We start from the raw sequence: 15,596 nt of genomic DNA, 5'->3' as shown, positions 1-15,596 counted from the left end.
TTATTATTATTATTTATTTATATAGTACCATTGATTCCATGGTGCTGTACATAAGAAAGGGTTACAAACAAAATACAGATATCACTTACAGTAAATTAACTAACAATGATAGACTGGTACAGAGGGAAGAGGACCCTGCCCTTGCGGGCTTACATTCTACAGGATGGTGGGGAAGGAGACAGTAGGTTGAGGGGTTGCAGCAGCTCTGCTGGTGGTGAGGAGGCTTCGTGGTCATTACAGGTTGTAAGTTTTCTTAAAGAAATGGGTTTTCAGGTTCAATCTGAAGGATCCGAATGTGGTGGCTAATCGGACATGTTGAGGCACAGAATTCCAGAGGATGGGGAATATTTGGGAGATGTCTTGGAGGCGATTGGGTGAGGAACGAATAAGTGTGGAGAAGAGAAGGAGGTCTTGGGAGGACCGGAGATTACGTGAGGGAATATATCGGGAGATTAGTTCAGAGATGTACGGAGGAGAAAGGTTATGGATGGCTATGTAGGTCAGTGTTAGAAGTTTGAACTGGATATGATGGGCAATTGGGAGCCATTTGCAAAGGGAGGTAGCAGAGGAGTAGCGAGGCGAGAGATGAACTAGTTGGGCAGCAGAGTTAAGAACGGACTGGAGAGGTGCAAGAGTGTTAACAGGTAGGCCACAGAGGAGGATGTTGTAGTAGTCGAGGTGGGAGATGATGAGGGCATGCACAACCAGTTTAGTAGATTAGTTTAGTAGATTGAGGATTGAGGAAAGGACAGATTCTGGAAATATTTTTGAGCTGGAGGCAACAGGAGGTAGCGAGTGCTTGGATGTGTGGTTTGAAGGGCAGAGTCAAAGGTTACTCCGAGGCAGTGGATTTCTGGTACAGGGGAAAGCGTGATGTCATTTATTGTGATAGATAGATCAGATGGGGAAGATACGTGAGATGGAGGAAAGATGATGAGTTCACATTTGTCCACATTGAGTTTGAGGAAGCGAGAAGAGAAAAAGGAGGATATGGCTGATAGACACACTGGGATTCTGGACAGCAGAGAGGTGACAACTGAGTCAGAGAGGTAGATCTGAGTGTCATCACAGATGGTACTGGAAGCCATGGGACTTCATGAACTGTCCCAGGCCAAGAGTAGAGATGGAGAACAGTAGGGGTCCTAGGACAGAGCCTTGAGGGACTTCAACTGAGAGAGGGCGGGATGAGGAGGTAGTGTGGGAGTGGGAGACGCTAAATGTGTGGTTGGAAAGGTATGAGGAGATCCAGGATAGGGCAAGGTCTTTGACGCCAAAGGAAGAGAGGATCTTTAGTAGTAGGCAGTGGTCAACTGTGTCGAAAGCAGAAGACAGGTATAGAAGGAGGAGTATGGAGAATTGTCTGCTAACTTTGGCTGTAAGTCATTAGTAATTTTGGTCAGGGCAGTTTCGGTGGAATGACGTGGATGGAAGCCAGATTGTTGGTTGTCGAAGAGAGAGTTAGATGAGACGTGAGAGGAAAGTTCAGCGTGAACATGTTGCTCAAGGAGTTTGGAGGCAAATGAGAGCAGCGATATGGGGCGATAGCTGGACAAAGCGGTTGGGTCGAGGGAGGGCTTTTGAGGATGGGCATGATTGTGGCATGTTTGAAAGCAGAGGGGAAGGTACCAGAAGTTAGTGATAGGTTGAAGAAATGGGTTAGGGATGGGATGAGTGTAAGGGTGAGGTTGGGGAGGAGGTGGGATGGGATGGGGTTGAGTGCACAAGTGGTGAGGTGTGATTTGGTGAGGAGATGAGTAAGTGTTGATGTTGGAGAGGGAGGTTATGGGGGAAGGGCAATGGTCTGGGAAACAAAGGAATTGTGGTGGTCGGACAATTAAGTCTTGCCTTGTTTGGTCAATCTTGTTTTTGAAGTGTGTGGCATAGTACTCAGCAGAGACGAGGGAGATCGGAAGGGGCAGTGGAGGGTGGAGGAGAGAGTTAAAAGTGTTGAATAACTGTTTTGGGTTGTAGTACAAGGAAGATATGAGGGTTGTGAAGTAGGCCTGTTTAACAGAGGTGAGGGCTGATTTGAATGCGAGCGTTGCTTATTTGAATGCAGTGAAGTCATCTTGCAAATGTGTTTTCTTCCAATGCCTCTCAGCAACCCTGGATGCTTGCTGAAGCTTTTTAGTGAGGTTATTGTGCCAGGGTTGTCTACTGATTCATCGCACTCTGCCATGCACAAGAGGGGAGACCGAGTCAATAGCTGATACAAGAGTGGCATTGTAGAAAGCAGTGACGCTGTCTGTGTCATGGAGTTAAGACATGGATGTCAGTGGTAGAATAGAGTCAGGGAGTGTGTGAGTGTCTAGATGTGCAAGGTTTCTGCAGGGGTGTGCTAGTTGCTGGACATGGGTGACAGGTGAGGAATACAGGGATGAGAATGTGAGTAGACAGTGGTCAGATAGGGGGAGGGAGGAGGTTGAGAGGTTAGATAGGGAGCAGAGTCGGGTGAAGATGAGGTCTAATATATGTCCGTCTGTGTGGGTGACTGAGGAGGACCACTGAGTAAGTCCAAAAGATGAAGTAAGCAACAGGAGTTTGGATGCTGCTGACTGGTGGGTGTCAGTGGGGATGTTGAAATCGCCCATGATGATGGTGGGAATGTCACAAGAGAGAATGTGAAGAAGCCAGGTGGAGAATGGGTCAATAAAGGCAGTGACCGGGCCCGGAGATCAGTATACGACGGCCATTTGGAGGCTGGAGAGAGAGTAGATGTGGACAGAGTGGACTTCAAAAGAAGGGAGAATAAGGAAGGGTAGAGGTGGGATTGGGTTAAAGGTGCAGTTGGTAGAAAGGAGAAGACCCACTCCTCCACCATGTCTGTTACCAGAGAGAGTAGTATGGGTGAAGTGGAGGCCACCGTAACACAGTGTAGCAGGGGAGGCAGTGTGGGATGGTGTCAGCCATGTTTTGGTGATGCCCAGGGAGTATAGGTTACGAGAGGTAAAGAGGTCATGGGTCACATGGAGCTTATTACACACAGAGCGGGCAGGGGGGTGGGCATCAAGGGCATGGGTTTTACCTAGGAGAGGTTGCGGTGGTTTCTATTTGGTTGGGAGCAATAGGAGGGGGAATTAGTGGAAGGTGTCAGCTGTGAGGGTCCAGGATTGGGAGATATGTCGCCAGCAGTGAGAAGAAGCAGAGAGAGGGAGAGCAGGTGGGAGAAGGAGAGTAGCCAGCTTGTTTTATGTTTCAGTAGGATAGATTTTAAGTTGAGGAGCAGGTCTGCAGATGAGGTCAGGTGAGGAGGTAAGAGGGAAGGAGAGATGGTTAATTGGTTAGAGGGTGCTGGGGATAGCGAAGAGTGAGGATTAGCGGAGCAAAAACTATAACGCCATATGTAAGCATAATGAAAGATTAAGTGTGGGGAGAAAAGAGAAGCTAAGTGCATTTAATAAATATTTACTCTTACCTTCTGGTCACTTCTGTCCCATTTCTGGCATATTTTTACTACACACTTTAGAGTCACACTTATGAGACAGACACTTTGACAGATTGTCATTAGCATAATCGAGCCGATCCTCTCACATAAAAGAATCATAGCTCGTGTGACCCCGGCCTAATAGTGTCATTCAAAACTACAACTCATTCCACAGAAAACATGCCTATGCTGACAGAAAAAAAATGTAAGGCTCCTGGAAAAAAGGGAGTAAAAGATGAAAGGGCAAAAATGGAAAATCGTCTGTTCGGGAAGGGGTTAATGGCCAGAAAAAGAAATGTTATTGCTCACATGACAGCTTATTTTGAAAAGTCACTTTACCTTTCCAGTTTTACAGCGGGTGCAATAAGTATTGAACACATCACCAATTTTCAGAAATCTATTTACTTAGAGAATTGGTGACGTGTTCAATACTTATTCCACCTGCTGTATATACACTAGGTGTGTGAGGCATGGTACAACCATATAAGTTTAATAAGAAAAGTCATCATTAACACTAAAATATTCAATGCTATACTTACTGTATTCACTGTAAGCTATTACATGTACTGCATTAGGAAATAAATGCCAGATAATAGAATACTTAAAGAAAATGTGCATTTTTGAAAACTCTCTATTAGTCCAAAGAAGCTTTGTAAATGTTCTTAATTGAAATAAATAAATATATTGTTTTGCTCCAAAGTTTGTCCATGATGCAGTCTACAAAGACTCCACTCTTTTCTATGTTTCCTCTTTCTTCTTACTACCTTTTAGTCAGTTATTGTTTCCAAGATTTACTGAAAATGATGACATTGAATTTATGAATATAAGTATTAGCTATGGGAGCAAAGCAATCAGGATTTCTCATTCTAATTTTGATTTTAAGAAATAGCAGAGAAAAATACCAGATTAACCTCTGAAACGTACCATTGCAAAACACTTTGTAAACAATAGAAATGTGGCAGGAAGTAAACAAGAATATGATAGCTGCCAATACAAATAGATTACCACAGGTCTTTTCATGTTTCATACTCAGGGTAAATAAACATGGCAACAATTATAATTTTCTTATGCAGAAAATGTCATTCTTAAAGGGAATGTTTATCTGAAATTACCCATTGTTTAAATAATATTTTTAAAAAAATATCAGGTGTTTTTCAATGTGTTCAACAAGCTGGATTATAATGAAAGGTAACATCTTTATTCAAAGGTGTATCAAAAGGGAATACAGAGATAGCAAAAGCCACTGGGCCAAAGTGCCTGAGGGGCAAATATGGCCATTTGCCACATAAGTAAACATCAGAATTATAAATGGGACATAGCATGTGACATGGCATGAAAGGGCTGTGGTACAGATTTTTATTGGGAACCCAGATTGTTTAAGTTATGCCTTTACTTATAGGAGATGGACAAGACACAACTTCTCCCCATCCCTTTACTGTAACCTTTGCATTTGTCATAGAGCTCGCTCATTAGGATGGTGTAAAAAAACATAGAAGGTTTGTTGGTTAAGAGTCAGACTATAAACTATGGCTGCAATCAAAACTATTTAGCCCCCCATGTACATTATGCTAACGTTGTCCAAACCAATCGATATTGATGGGTTTGGCCGACACTGTAATGTATATGGGAGACCCAGACAAGAAATATTGATCCAGCATCTCCGATTTCGCCAGAATCTCTGATAGAGAACACAAGTAGGCTGCACAAGCGCTCCTGTTTGGGAAAACAGGCCAAGATGGCTGCTAGACAGCCATCTAATGTGTATGGCGGCCTTTAGGCTATGTTCATACCTGTGTTGAAGACCTTATCGCAGATTCCTTTATTTTTATTGGCAAAACAGTGATGAATACAGTGTCAATATAGTATCAAAATGACAGATACCCTGATGAAACCCAAAGAGTCGCATTATTAGTCAATGGGTGATGCTAATGTCCATTTTGCGCAGAGATGAACAGAGCCTAAGTCCAAACTACTTTTAAGTTTTTTTTTCTTATTCAGGCATTTACAGTTTTGGCAGAGAAAAACTGTATTAAGGTTATGTTCACATTGTTATTTCAATTTCGTAAAAGCAGAACCAAGGTATTGTGGCATCTGTTATATAATGGTGACCAGTGACACTCAATGGACACCACTGAATTTATTGGGACCTGAATATGTCCACTATTTTAGCTAGAAATAAGCTGTAGGGAAACAGAGCACACATGACTTTATAAAAAATGCATTAGATCCAGATAAGGTGCTCACCTGAACAAGTTGTGTAGGTACAACTCACGTAAAAGCTCAATAACGGTTGCTGCTGCAACCTGGGGATGATTATCAACAGGGTGCTTGACAAAAAGACAATTCACATTTTTGGGCTGTGCTACCGAAATGAAGATTCTGGATCCAGAGATATATTAAGAGCTTGTTATTCCACAACACGTTTCATGGCAGACGTCTTTATCAAGTGTACAAGGTACAGTTGGTTTTTACACTTGATAAAGATGCCAGTCCAGCATCGAAACTCATTGTGGAATTAAAAACGCTTAATACATCTCTGGATCAAGAATCTTCATTTTGTACTAGAGCCCAAAACCATGAATAGTCTTAAGAAATGAACACAGTCAAATGGGCATTTGGGACCAATAAAACATTTCTGCTTCATAGATTCTATACAGCTCTCTATTTCACATAAACAAGTGGCATTCTATAGTTAACTTAATATCAATAAATGGATTGTGCTCTCGGGTACTTTTCATTACAGTGAATGCAGATGGATGAGGACAGTATCACAGCATCATCTCATTGCAAACTTTTATAAGAGCTACTTACTGTGATTTCTACTATTAAGTAAGTAGCTCAAATTTTCAAATCAATATGTATTTTATTTTATTTCTAATTAGTTTACTGTTTAGTTGAGTCTCAAAACCTTTTTGAAAATGGGTTTCCTGTACTAGTTGAAAGCTTCTTCATTTAACATTGGTCACTAGCTGCTCCTTCAGAGAATAGAAGCTGTTAATTTAAAGGGGTTGTCCAGTATTATTAATAATGTGTCAATCTATTTTTATGGTGAAAAGAAGCTTCTTTGTAATTACCTTATGTTGCCGTTACTGCCTGTGAGCGGCGCTACAGCTGGCAGGCATCACGTGACCCCGCGCTGATGTTACGTCAAGTGAGGCGTGACATCAGTGACGCAGTGGATGCTGGGGATGCATCCAACATCCACTGTGCGCTTTCCCAATGAATGGGGAGAGAGAGAGCGCACGGTGGATCCTGGGTATGATGAGTGAGGAAACCCCACCCACAGTCCAGCATCCACCATGAAACGCAGAAGTGAGTCACCCCTGGTTGCATCCGGAACCATAACGTGACATCAGCGGATGTCAGAGCTGGCTGCAGCTGGGGGTCATGTAATGCCTGTGAAGGGCCAAGGATAGCGCCGCTCACAGGCAGTAACGGCAACATAAGATAATTGCAAAGAAACTTCTATTATTCATAAAAATAGATTGGCACATTATTATTAGTTCTGGACACCCCCTTTAATATATAGTGAATCCATAGGCTTGACTGTCTGGATGAACATGTGTAACGGGACACTATCATAAAATTCCAGTACTAGAGATGAGCATTCATTTGAAATTTGTATTCGCTGGCTTTGCCAAATTTCCAAAATGATTTTATTCAAATAAATTTGCATTACTGGTAAGTTTCAAATTGCTCGGAAAATACATGTATAACACTATTGGATATCGGAGAGACTGAGACGACTTTTCCAGTGATTCTTGCAATGGAATCAAGCTCTGCTGTATAAGCTTCCAGTCCTGCGCCTGGTTGTGCTCAACTGGGACTAAAGGAACTCCGATAACCCAGGTCCTGGCCACCACTGTAAAATGTATGAAAACACAGGCCTACAAAAAAAAATGTTCTCAGGTGTCAAGGTTTTTTGAATGGATGGGTATTTTGAGTGCGCTGAATTAAAAAATTCTATAACTTTTGCTGAATTAGTTCTAGTTTTTGAGATAATTCATCCATAAAAATAATGCATTCCCCCAGAGCAACTTGTGTGTGATAACAAATGCAATAGTGCATTTGTGTCTTTTGGTCTGTCTTATGACTCATTAACAGTGTCTTAACAAATGAAATATCCCATATCATTATTTTGCATTTCAATTTGTAGGCTGACAATGCTATAAAAGTTACTTTTTGAAGCCAGAATTTTACTGTAATTAACTATTAAATATCTCAGAATCTAGAGACAATCTGGCAAAACCAAAATCATATTCTTAATCAGCACCATAAACTTAATATAAAACCATTCAGACATCGGTGGCACCAGAATCAAATCACTGTATATCAGTGTAATCCTCTTAATTAACTTAATTAGATAGACCATGTGATTTCATAGCATTACGGGGAAGCCTATACCACTGCGCAAAACATCCTTAGCCTACTCTCTGATGCTTCAGTAGTGTAGGACAAGTTTTTGTTTTATGATTAACGCAAATCAAATCTCAAAGTGTTTAAATTTACATGGAACAGTGAATTTTGGGAAAATCCAATCAATCTGCTCATCTTCATCCAGTACCCAAGATATCAGGGACACAAGACATGTTTATTTATATGAGCAAAGCACAACTTACAAATAACTCAGAATTAATTTTAGAGTGAATATTAAATACAGCAATCACTATAGAAGGACATTGTGGTTGTAAGAATAGAAGGAACAAGCCGAAGTGGAAGACCAGCAACCCGATGCCTTGATACAATCAAGATAACAGCGGAGAAGACCCCGGCAGACCTAGCTAGGCTTTCACAAGATCGATTTTCCCACAGATCGTTCATTCATCAAGTCACAATGGGTCGAGATTGAGTCAAAGGCCTTTAAATAAATTACAGACTCAACCTAGCATACAGTACTAAGAACTGTTCAAAAAACATCTCACTTTTATGTTAATGGTTGGAAAATTTGTATTGCTGCCACTAAAAAAAAGCTATTTCATTGGTTATTTATATCCTTTTGAAATAAATACGCTTTTATCTTCTAGAACCTTTTTGTCTTGTATCTATCAGTAAATATATTGAGAATATGAATGTATCCCTATAAAACAAGTAATTTCAAGTTGAAAAAAGAAAATCTCTTCAGTTGATTTTTTTTATGGTGATGAATAATATTATTGTTATTTTCCTTATATGAAGACCATAGGTTTTCATGTATTGTCAATTATATAACTACTCTATCAGCAATGGTGAGTAGAGGTGAACAAACCTCTCCAGGTTCGATTCATTTCAGATGGGCAAACTTTCCAATGTTGTCCGAAAAAAATTGCCAAACAGTTCGTCAAACATATCCGAATCCCATTGCATTCAATGGGAGGCAAAACCAAAAGCATACACAACCCCTTCAAAGGGGCCCAAAAGCTGCCAAAACAGCTCAAATTAGGGGCAGACACCAGGAAAAGTGGCATCAATTGACTCACAGTACAAATTTTATGATGACACAGCAGCAGTCAGCCGTGGGCCATGCATGAGGTATCAGGGTCTGGGCCAGAATTTATAGCTTTGAATTTAATTTCAAATTAACCCCTTAAGGACCGAGCCACTTTGTACGTAAATGACCGGGCCAATTTTTTCAATTCTGACCACTGTCACTTTATGCAGTAATACCTCGGGAACACTTCAACGGATCCCCCTGATTCTGAGATTGTTTTCGTGACATATTGTACTTCATGATAGTGGTAAAATTTATTTGATATGACTTTCAATTATTTGTAAAATAAACAGAAATTTGGTGAAAATTGTTAAAATTTTGAAATTTTCAAACTTTGAATTGTTATGCCCTGAAATCAGAGAGATATGTCACACAAAATAGTTAATAAATAACATTTTCCACATGTCTACTTTACATCAGCACAGTTTTGGAACCAAAATTTTTTTTTGTTAGGGAGTAGAGATGAGCGTTGTTCTACTCGAACTGTTCGCCAATCTCAAATTCAAGCTGTTTTGGGCGGTGTTCGAGCCGTTCGGCGAACACGAACAATTTGAGAAAAATTCGGCTGTTCGAGGTTATGTTCGATAACTGTTCGTGCACCAAAATCATAACTGGATTTTTTCTCAGTAATGATGAAAATTAATGTTAATACGCAGTTTGAGTGTACAGCGGGGTGGGGGGAGGGGCAGGGGATGGATCTCTGCAGGAACAATGAAGATCTCCATTTTTTTTTTTCTCTTTCCCGCATTTACAGTGGGGAGGTGCAATCTGTCAGCCTATCAGCAGCGCACACACGGAGCGAAGTGCTTTTTTTCACACAAGCAAGGGCATGTGTCATTGGCAGTGTATGTCACATGTCCTTGCCCTATAAGACCAAGCCATTTTCCCCGTCGCCACCATTTTCTCACTGCTGCAGCTGCATGTTAGACGGCACCGCTGTTGCTGTGTGCGCTATACCTTGTTAATTTCAAGCCAATTTTCGCACAAATCTACAGATAGCTTGGGAGTAGGGAATAGTTGTGATTGCAGTCCTTTTAAGGACTAGGTTACAGCATTTCCTACGACTTTTATCAGGCAGGTCTGTGCTCTTAAATAAATAGATTGTGGGAGTAAAGACTAATTGTAATTGGAGTCCTTTTCAGGACTAGGTTACATCAGTTCCTATCAGTTTTTGCCAGGCAGGTCTGTGCCAGTGCTGTGCAAGTTTTTTTCACAGCATTTGGCTGAATCTAGCAAACCTAATCCTTTTTGGCCTATTGCAGAGTGTGTTAGTCAGTGGAGTAGCCTATCTGTGTTGCAAGATATACCACCTGTGTATAGAATACCAATTTTTTTACTGCACCTAGTGAAGTAAAATCTTTTGGGCATAGCATCATTCTATTAGTCCATCTATACTGACCTCCATCAGGTTGCAAATTGAATATAATTTTTTTCTGAATTTAGCTCTGAAAAAATATTGGGCTTCTAGCTGTGTGTGGGACTTGTTGTATTAGTCCATCTATACTGACCTCCATCAGATTGCAAACTGAATATATTTTTTTCTGCATCTACCTCTGAAAAAATATTGGGCTTCTAGCTGTGTGTGGGACTTGTTCTATTAATCCATCTATACAGACCTCCATCAGGTTGCAAACTGAATATATTTTTTTCTGCATCTACCTCTGAAAAAATATTGGGCTTCTAGCTGTGTGTGGGACTTGTTCTATTAATCCATCTATACAGACCTCCATCAGGTTGCAAACTAAATATATTTTTTTCTGCATCTACCTCTGAAAAAATATGTGGCCTTCTAGCAGTGTGTGGGACTTTCTCTATTAGTCCATCTATACTGACTTCCATCAGGTTGCAAACTGAATATAATTTTTTTCTGCATCTAGCTCTGAAAAAATATTTGGCCTTCTAGCAGTGTGTGGGACTGTCTCTATTAGTCCATCTATACTGACCTCCATCAGGTTGCAAATTAAAAATAATTTTTATCTGCATCTACAGTACCTCTGAAAAAATATTTGGGCTTCTAGCTGTGTGTGGGACTTGTTCTATTAGTCCATCTATACTGACCTCCATCAGGTTGCAAATTGAATATAATTTTTATCTGCATGTAGCTCTGAAAAAATATTTGGCCTTCTAGCAGTGTGTGGGACTTTCTCTATTAGTCCATCTATACTGACCTCCATCAGGTTGCAAATTGAATATAATTTTTATCTGCATCTAGCTCTGAAAAAATATTTGGCCTTCTAGCAGTGTGTGGGACTTTCTCTATTAGTCCATCTATACTGACCTCCATCAGGTTGCAAATTAAAAATAATTTTTATCTGCATCTACAGTACCTCTTAAAAAATATTTGGGCTTCTAGCTGTGTGTGGGACTTGTTCTATTAGTCCATCTATACTGACCTCCATCAGGTTGCAAATTGAATATAATTTTTTTCTGCATCTAGCTCTGAAAAAATATTGGGCTTCTAGCTGTGTGTGGGACTTGTTGTATTAGTCCATCTATACTGACCTCCATCAGGTTGCAAACTGAATATATTTTTTTCTGCATCTACCTCTGAAAAAATATTGGGCTTCTAGCTGTGTGTGGGACTTGTTCTATTAATCCATCTATACAGACCTCCATCAGGTTGCAAACTGAATATATTTTTTTCTGCATCTACCTCTGAAAAAATATTGGGCTTCTAGCTGTGTGTGGGACTGGTTGTATTAGTCCATCTATACTGACCTCCATCAGGTTGCAAACTGAATATATTTTTTTCTGCATCTACCTCTGAAAAAATATTGGGCTTCTAGCTGTGTGTGGGACTTGTTCTATTAATCCAACTATACAGACCTCCACCAGGTTGCAAACTGAATATATTTTTTTCTGCATCTACCTCTGAAAAAATATTGGGCTTCTAGCTGTGTGTGGGACTTGTTGTATTTGTCCATCTATACTGACCTCCATCAGGTTGCAAACTGAATATATTTTTTTCTGCATCTACCTCTGAAAAAATATTGGGCTTCTAGCTGTGTGTGGGACTTGTTCTATTAATCCATCTATACAGACCTCCATCAGGTTGCAAACTGAATATATTTTTTTCTGCATCTACCTCTGAAAAAATATTGGGCTTCTAGCTGTGTGTGGGACTTGTTGTATTAGTCCATCTATACTGACCTCCATCAGGTTGCAAACTGAATATATTTTTTTCTGCATCTACCTCTGAAAAAATATTGGGCTTCTAGCTGTGTGTGGGATTGTTCTATTAATCCATCTATACAGACCTCCACCAGGTTGCAAACTGAATATATTTTTTTCTGCATCTACCTCTGAAAAAAATATTGGGCTTCTAGCTGTGTGTGGGACTTGTTGTATTAGTCCATCTATACTGACCTCCATCAGGTTGCAAACTGAATAGATTTTTTTCTGCATCTACCTCTGAAAAAATATGTGGCCTTCTAGCAGTGTGTGGGACTTTCTCTATTAGTCCATCTATACTGACCTCCATCAGGTTGCAAATTAAAAATAATTTTTATCTGCATCTACCTCTGAAAAAATATTTGGGCTTCTAGCTGTGTGTGGGACTTGTTCTATTACTCCATCTTTACTGACCTCCATCAGGTTGCAAACTGAATATATTTTTTTCTGCATCTACCTCTGAAAAAATATTGGGCTTCTAGCTGTGTGTGGGACTTGTTGTATTATTCCATCTATACTGACCTCCATCAGGTTGCAAATTAAAAATAATTTTTATCTGCATCTACAGTACCTCTGAAAAAATATTTGGGCTTCTAGCTGTGTGTGGGACTTGTTCTATTAGTCCATCTATACTGACCTCCATCAGGTTGCAAATTGAATATAATTTTTATCTGCATCTAGCTCTGAAAAAATATTTGGCCTTCTAGCAGTGTGTGGGACTTTCTCTATTAGTCCATCTATACTGACCTCCATCAGGTTGCAAATTAAAAATAATTTTTATCTGCATCTAGCTCTGAAAAAATATTTGGCCTTCTAGCAGTGTGTGGGACTTTCTCTATTAGTCCATCTATACTGACCTCCATCAGGTTGCAAATTAAAAATAATTTTTATCTGCATCTACCTCTGAAAAAATATTTGGGCTTCTAGCTGTGTGTGGGACTTGTTCTATTTATCCATCTATACAGACCTCCATCAGGTTGCAAACTGAATATAATTTTTTTCTGCATCTAGCTCTGAAAAAATATTTGGCCTTCTAGCAGTGTGTGGGACTTGTTCTTTTAGTCCACCTATACTGACCTCCATCAGGTTGCAAATTCAAAATAATTTTTTGTCTGTATCTAGCTCTGAAAAAATATTTGGCCTTCTAGCAGTGTGTGGGACTTTCTCTATTAGTCCATCTATACTGACCTCCATCAGGTTGCAAACTGAATATATTTTTTTTCTGCATCTACCTCTGAAAAAATATTGGGCTTGTAGCTGTGTGTGGGACTTGTTCTATTAATCCATCTATACAGACCTCCATCAGGTTGCAAACTGAAAAAATTTTTTTTCTGCATCTACCTCTGAAAAAATATTTGGGCTTCTAGCTGTGTGTGGGACTTGTTCTATTAGTCTATCTATACTGACCTCCATCAGGTTGCAAATTGAATATAATTTTTTTCTGCATCTAACCCAGCCAATAGTTTTGGCCTAATACCACAGTTTGGCCACTCAGCTCTGCTCGGTTCCCATCCATTGTTTTTTTGTGCAAACAACTCCAGAGTTGTGAATTAGTTAACCACCAAAATGAGTGGAAAAAGGCCTGCTGCTGGTGGAAAGGGGAATAGGCGTGTTGGGAAGGGGAAAAAAGGTTGTGTCCGTGGGGTAGGTGTTAAAGCAACAGTAACATCTGCAGAAGAAAGACCATCTTCCAGCCAAACTAAAATGTCTACTTCTTTTAGCGGACAATGTGATAAGATCCCTTTCTTACGGCCACGCCAATCGCTACAAATTCCAGATGAGGCACAAAAACAGCAGGTGCTTCAACGGATATCAAGTGCTCCTTTAAGTGGGCTCTCCTCCACATCAACTTCAACATCACAAATACTCCAGTCCTCAAAGGTGTCACCTCAATCGCACTTGCTTCCTCACAGCTCCCAAATCTCCAGCTGCCCGTCTGAGTATGAGGTAGAACAGATGGTTGAGTCTGCAGAGCTGTTTACTCATACTATAGCCTGGGAATCAGAGGTCGACTCCAGCGCTTCTGTGAATCCAGACGAGGAAATGATCTGCACTGATGCCCAGAATCTTTATGAGTCGGATCCAGGACCAGACGCAGAAGGTTCTGACCATAATGTAGACCCTCATTCCCAAACTGTAACTCCTGTTGGTGGAGACAATGAGGAAGACGATGATAAGTCTCAAATACCTGATTGGAGCGACAACTTTAGTTTTTTGTCAGGGCAGGAACAGGTTGGCTCTGAGGACGACGGGTGTGATAACGCACAGGGTGATGATGATGAGGTTGGAGATCCCACTTACTGTCAACCCACAGTCAGCCAAGAGATGAGGTCAGCAGAGGAGGTGAAGGAAGATGCTAGTGACGATGAGGTCAGGTTGCGCCTTCCTGGACAGAGACGTAGTACTGGAAGCACGTCAACAACTGCATCCTCAAACACAACTCTGCCTCTCACCACAAGTCGTGGTGGCTCTTCAGGTCGCATGGGTGCTAAGCCTTGCATAGCCTGGGCATTTTTTCAGATCGATAAAGATGACCCAACTCGTGTTATCTGTAACATTTGTCAGCAAAAGCTAAGTAGAGGCCAAAAAATACATAGTTTGAGTACTTCATGCATGAACCGGCACATGAACATGAAGCATAAGTTGCAGTGGGAAGCTCAGTGTGCTACAATGCGGCCTAGCCGGCCGGGCCAACCACCATCTGCCATGTCTTGTGCATCCGCGGCCTCTTCATCCTCTGTGACTGGGGGGACAGCAGTCACACCTGTTTTGGGGCGCAGACCTGCCACCTCTTTACCCGCAACAGCCAGCGTGATTGGCAGGTCATCATTTTCTTTGGAGGTGGTAACACCAGCTGGTGTTGAGCGCTGTCTGACATCGATAGCACCACCTTTGGATCAAGGCAACCTAACATGTCCGCCTGCATCTTCCTCACAGACCGGCAGTTTGCCGGGGACACCCTTATCAACCCCGTCTAAGCACAATAGCCAGCCCTCGGTCCCTCAGATGTGGACAAGTAAAAGACCATTTCCTCCTAGCCATGAGAAAGCTAAGAGGTTGAATTTCACCATCTGCAAGCTCTTGGCTACAGAAATGCTGCCTTTCCGCCTGGTGGACACAGAGGATTTTCGAGACCTTATGTCTGTCGCAGTGCCCCAGTACCAGATGCCCAGTCGGCACTACTTCTCAAAGAAAGGTGTGCCTGCGCTCCACCAGCATGTCGCACACAACATCACCGCTTCTTTGAGAAACTCTGTGTGTGACAGGGTGCATTTCACCACAGACACTTGGACGAGTAGGCATGGACAGGGGCGTTACATGTCGCTGACTGGGCACTGGGTAACTATGGTGACAGCAGGACAAGGGGCTGCTGTCCAAGTCTTGCCGTCCCCACGAGTTGTGCGTCAATCCTCTTTATGTCAAAGTTCCTCCACTGCTTCTGCCTCCTCAACCTCCTCTCGGTCTTCCACCTGCACCCAAAGCCTGTCTGGTCATGCCACAAGCTTTCTAACTGCGCAGAAGGGATCCTGCACA

The sequence above is a fragment of the Phyllobates terribilis genome, unplaced genomic scaffold (genome assembly GCF_046119375.1).
Source record: "Phyllobates terribilis strain yellow unplaced genomic scaffold, ASM4611937v1 Scaffold_2__4_contigs__length_985480577, whole genome shotgun sequence".
NCBI lineage: Eukaryota > Metazoa > Chordata > Amphibia > Anura > Dendrobatidae > Phyllobates > Phyllobates terribilis.
The sequence above is the reverse complement of the archived record's forward strand: the minus strand, read 5'-3'. Positions refer to the sequence as shown.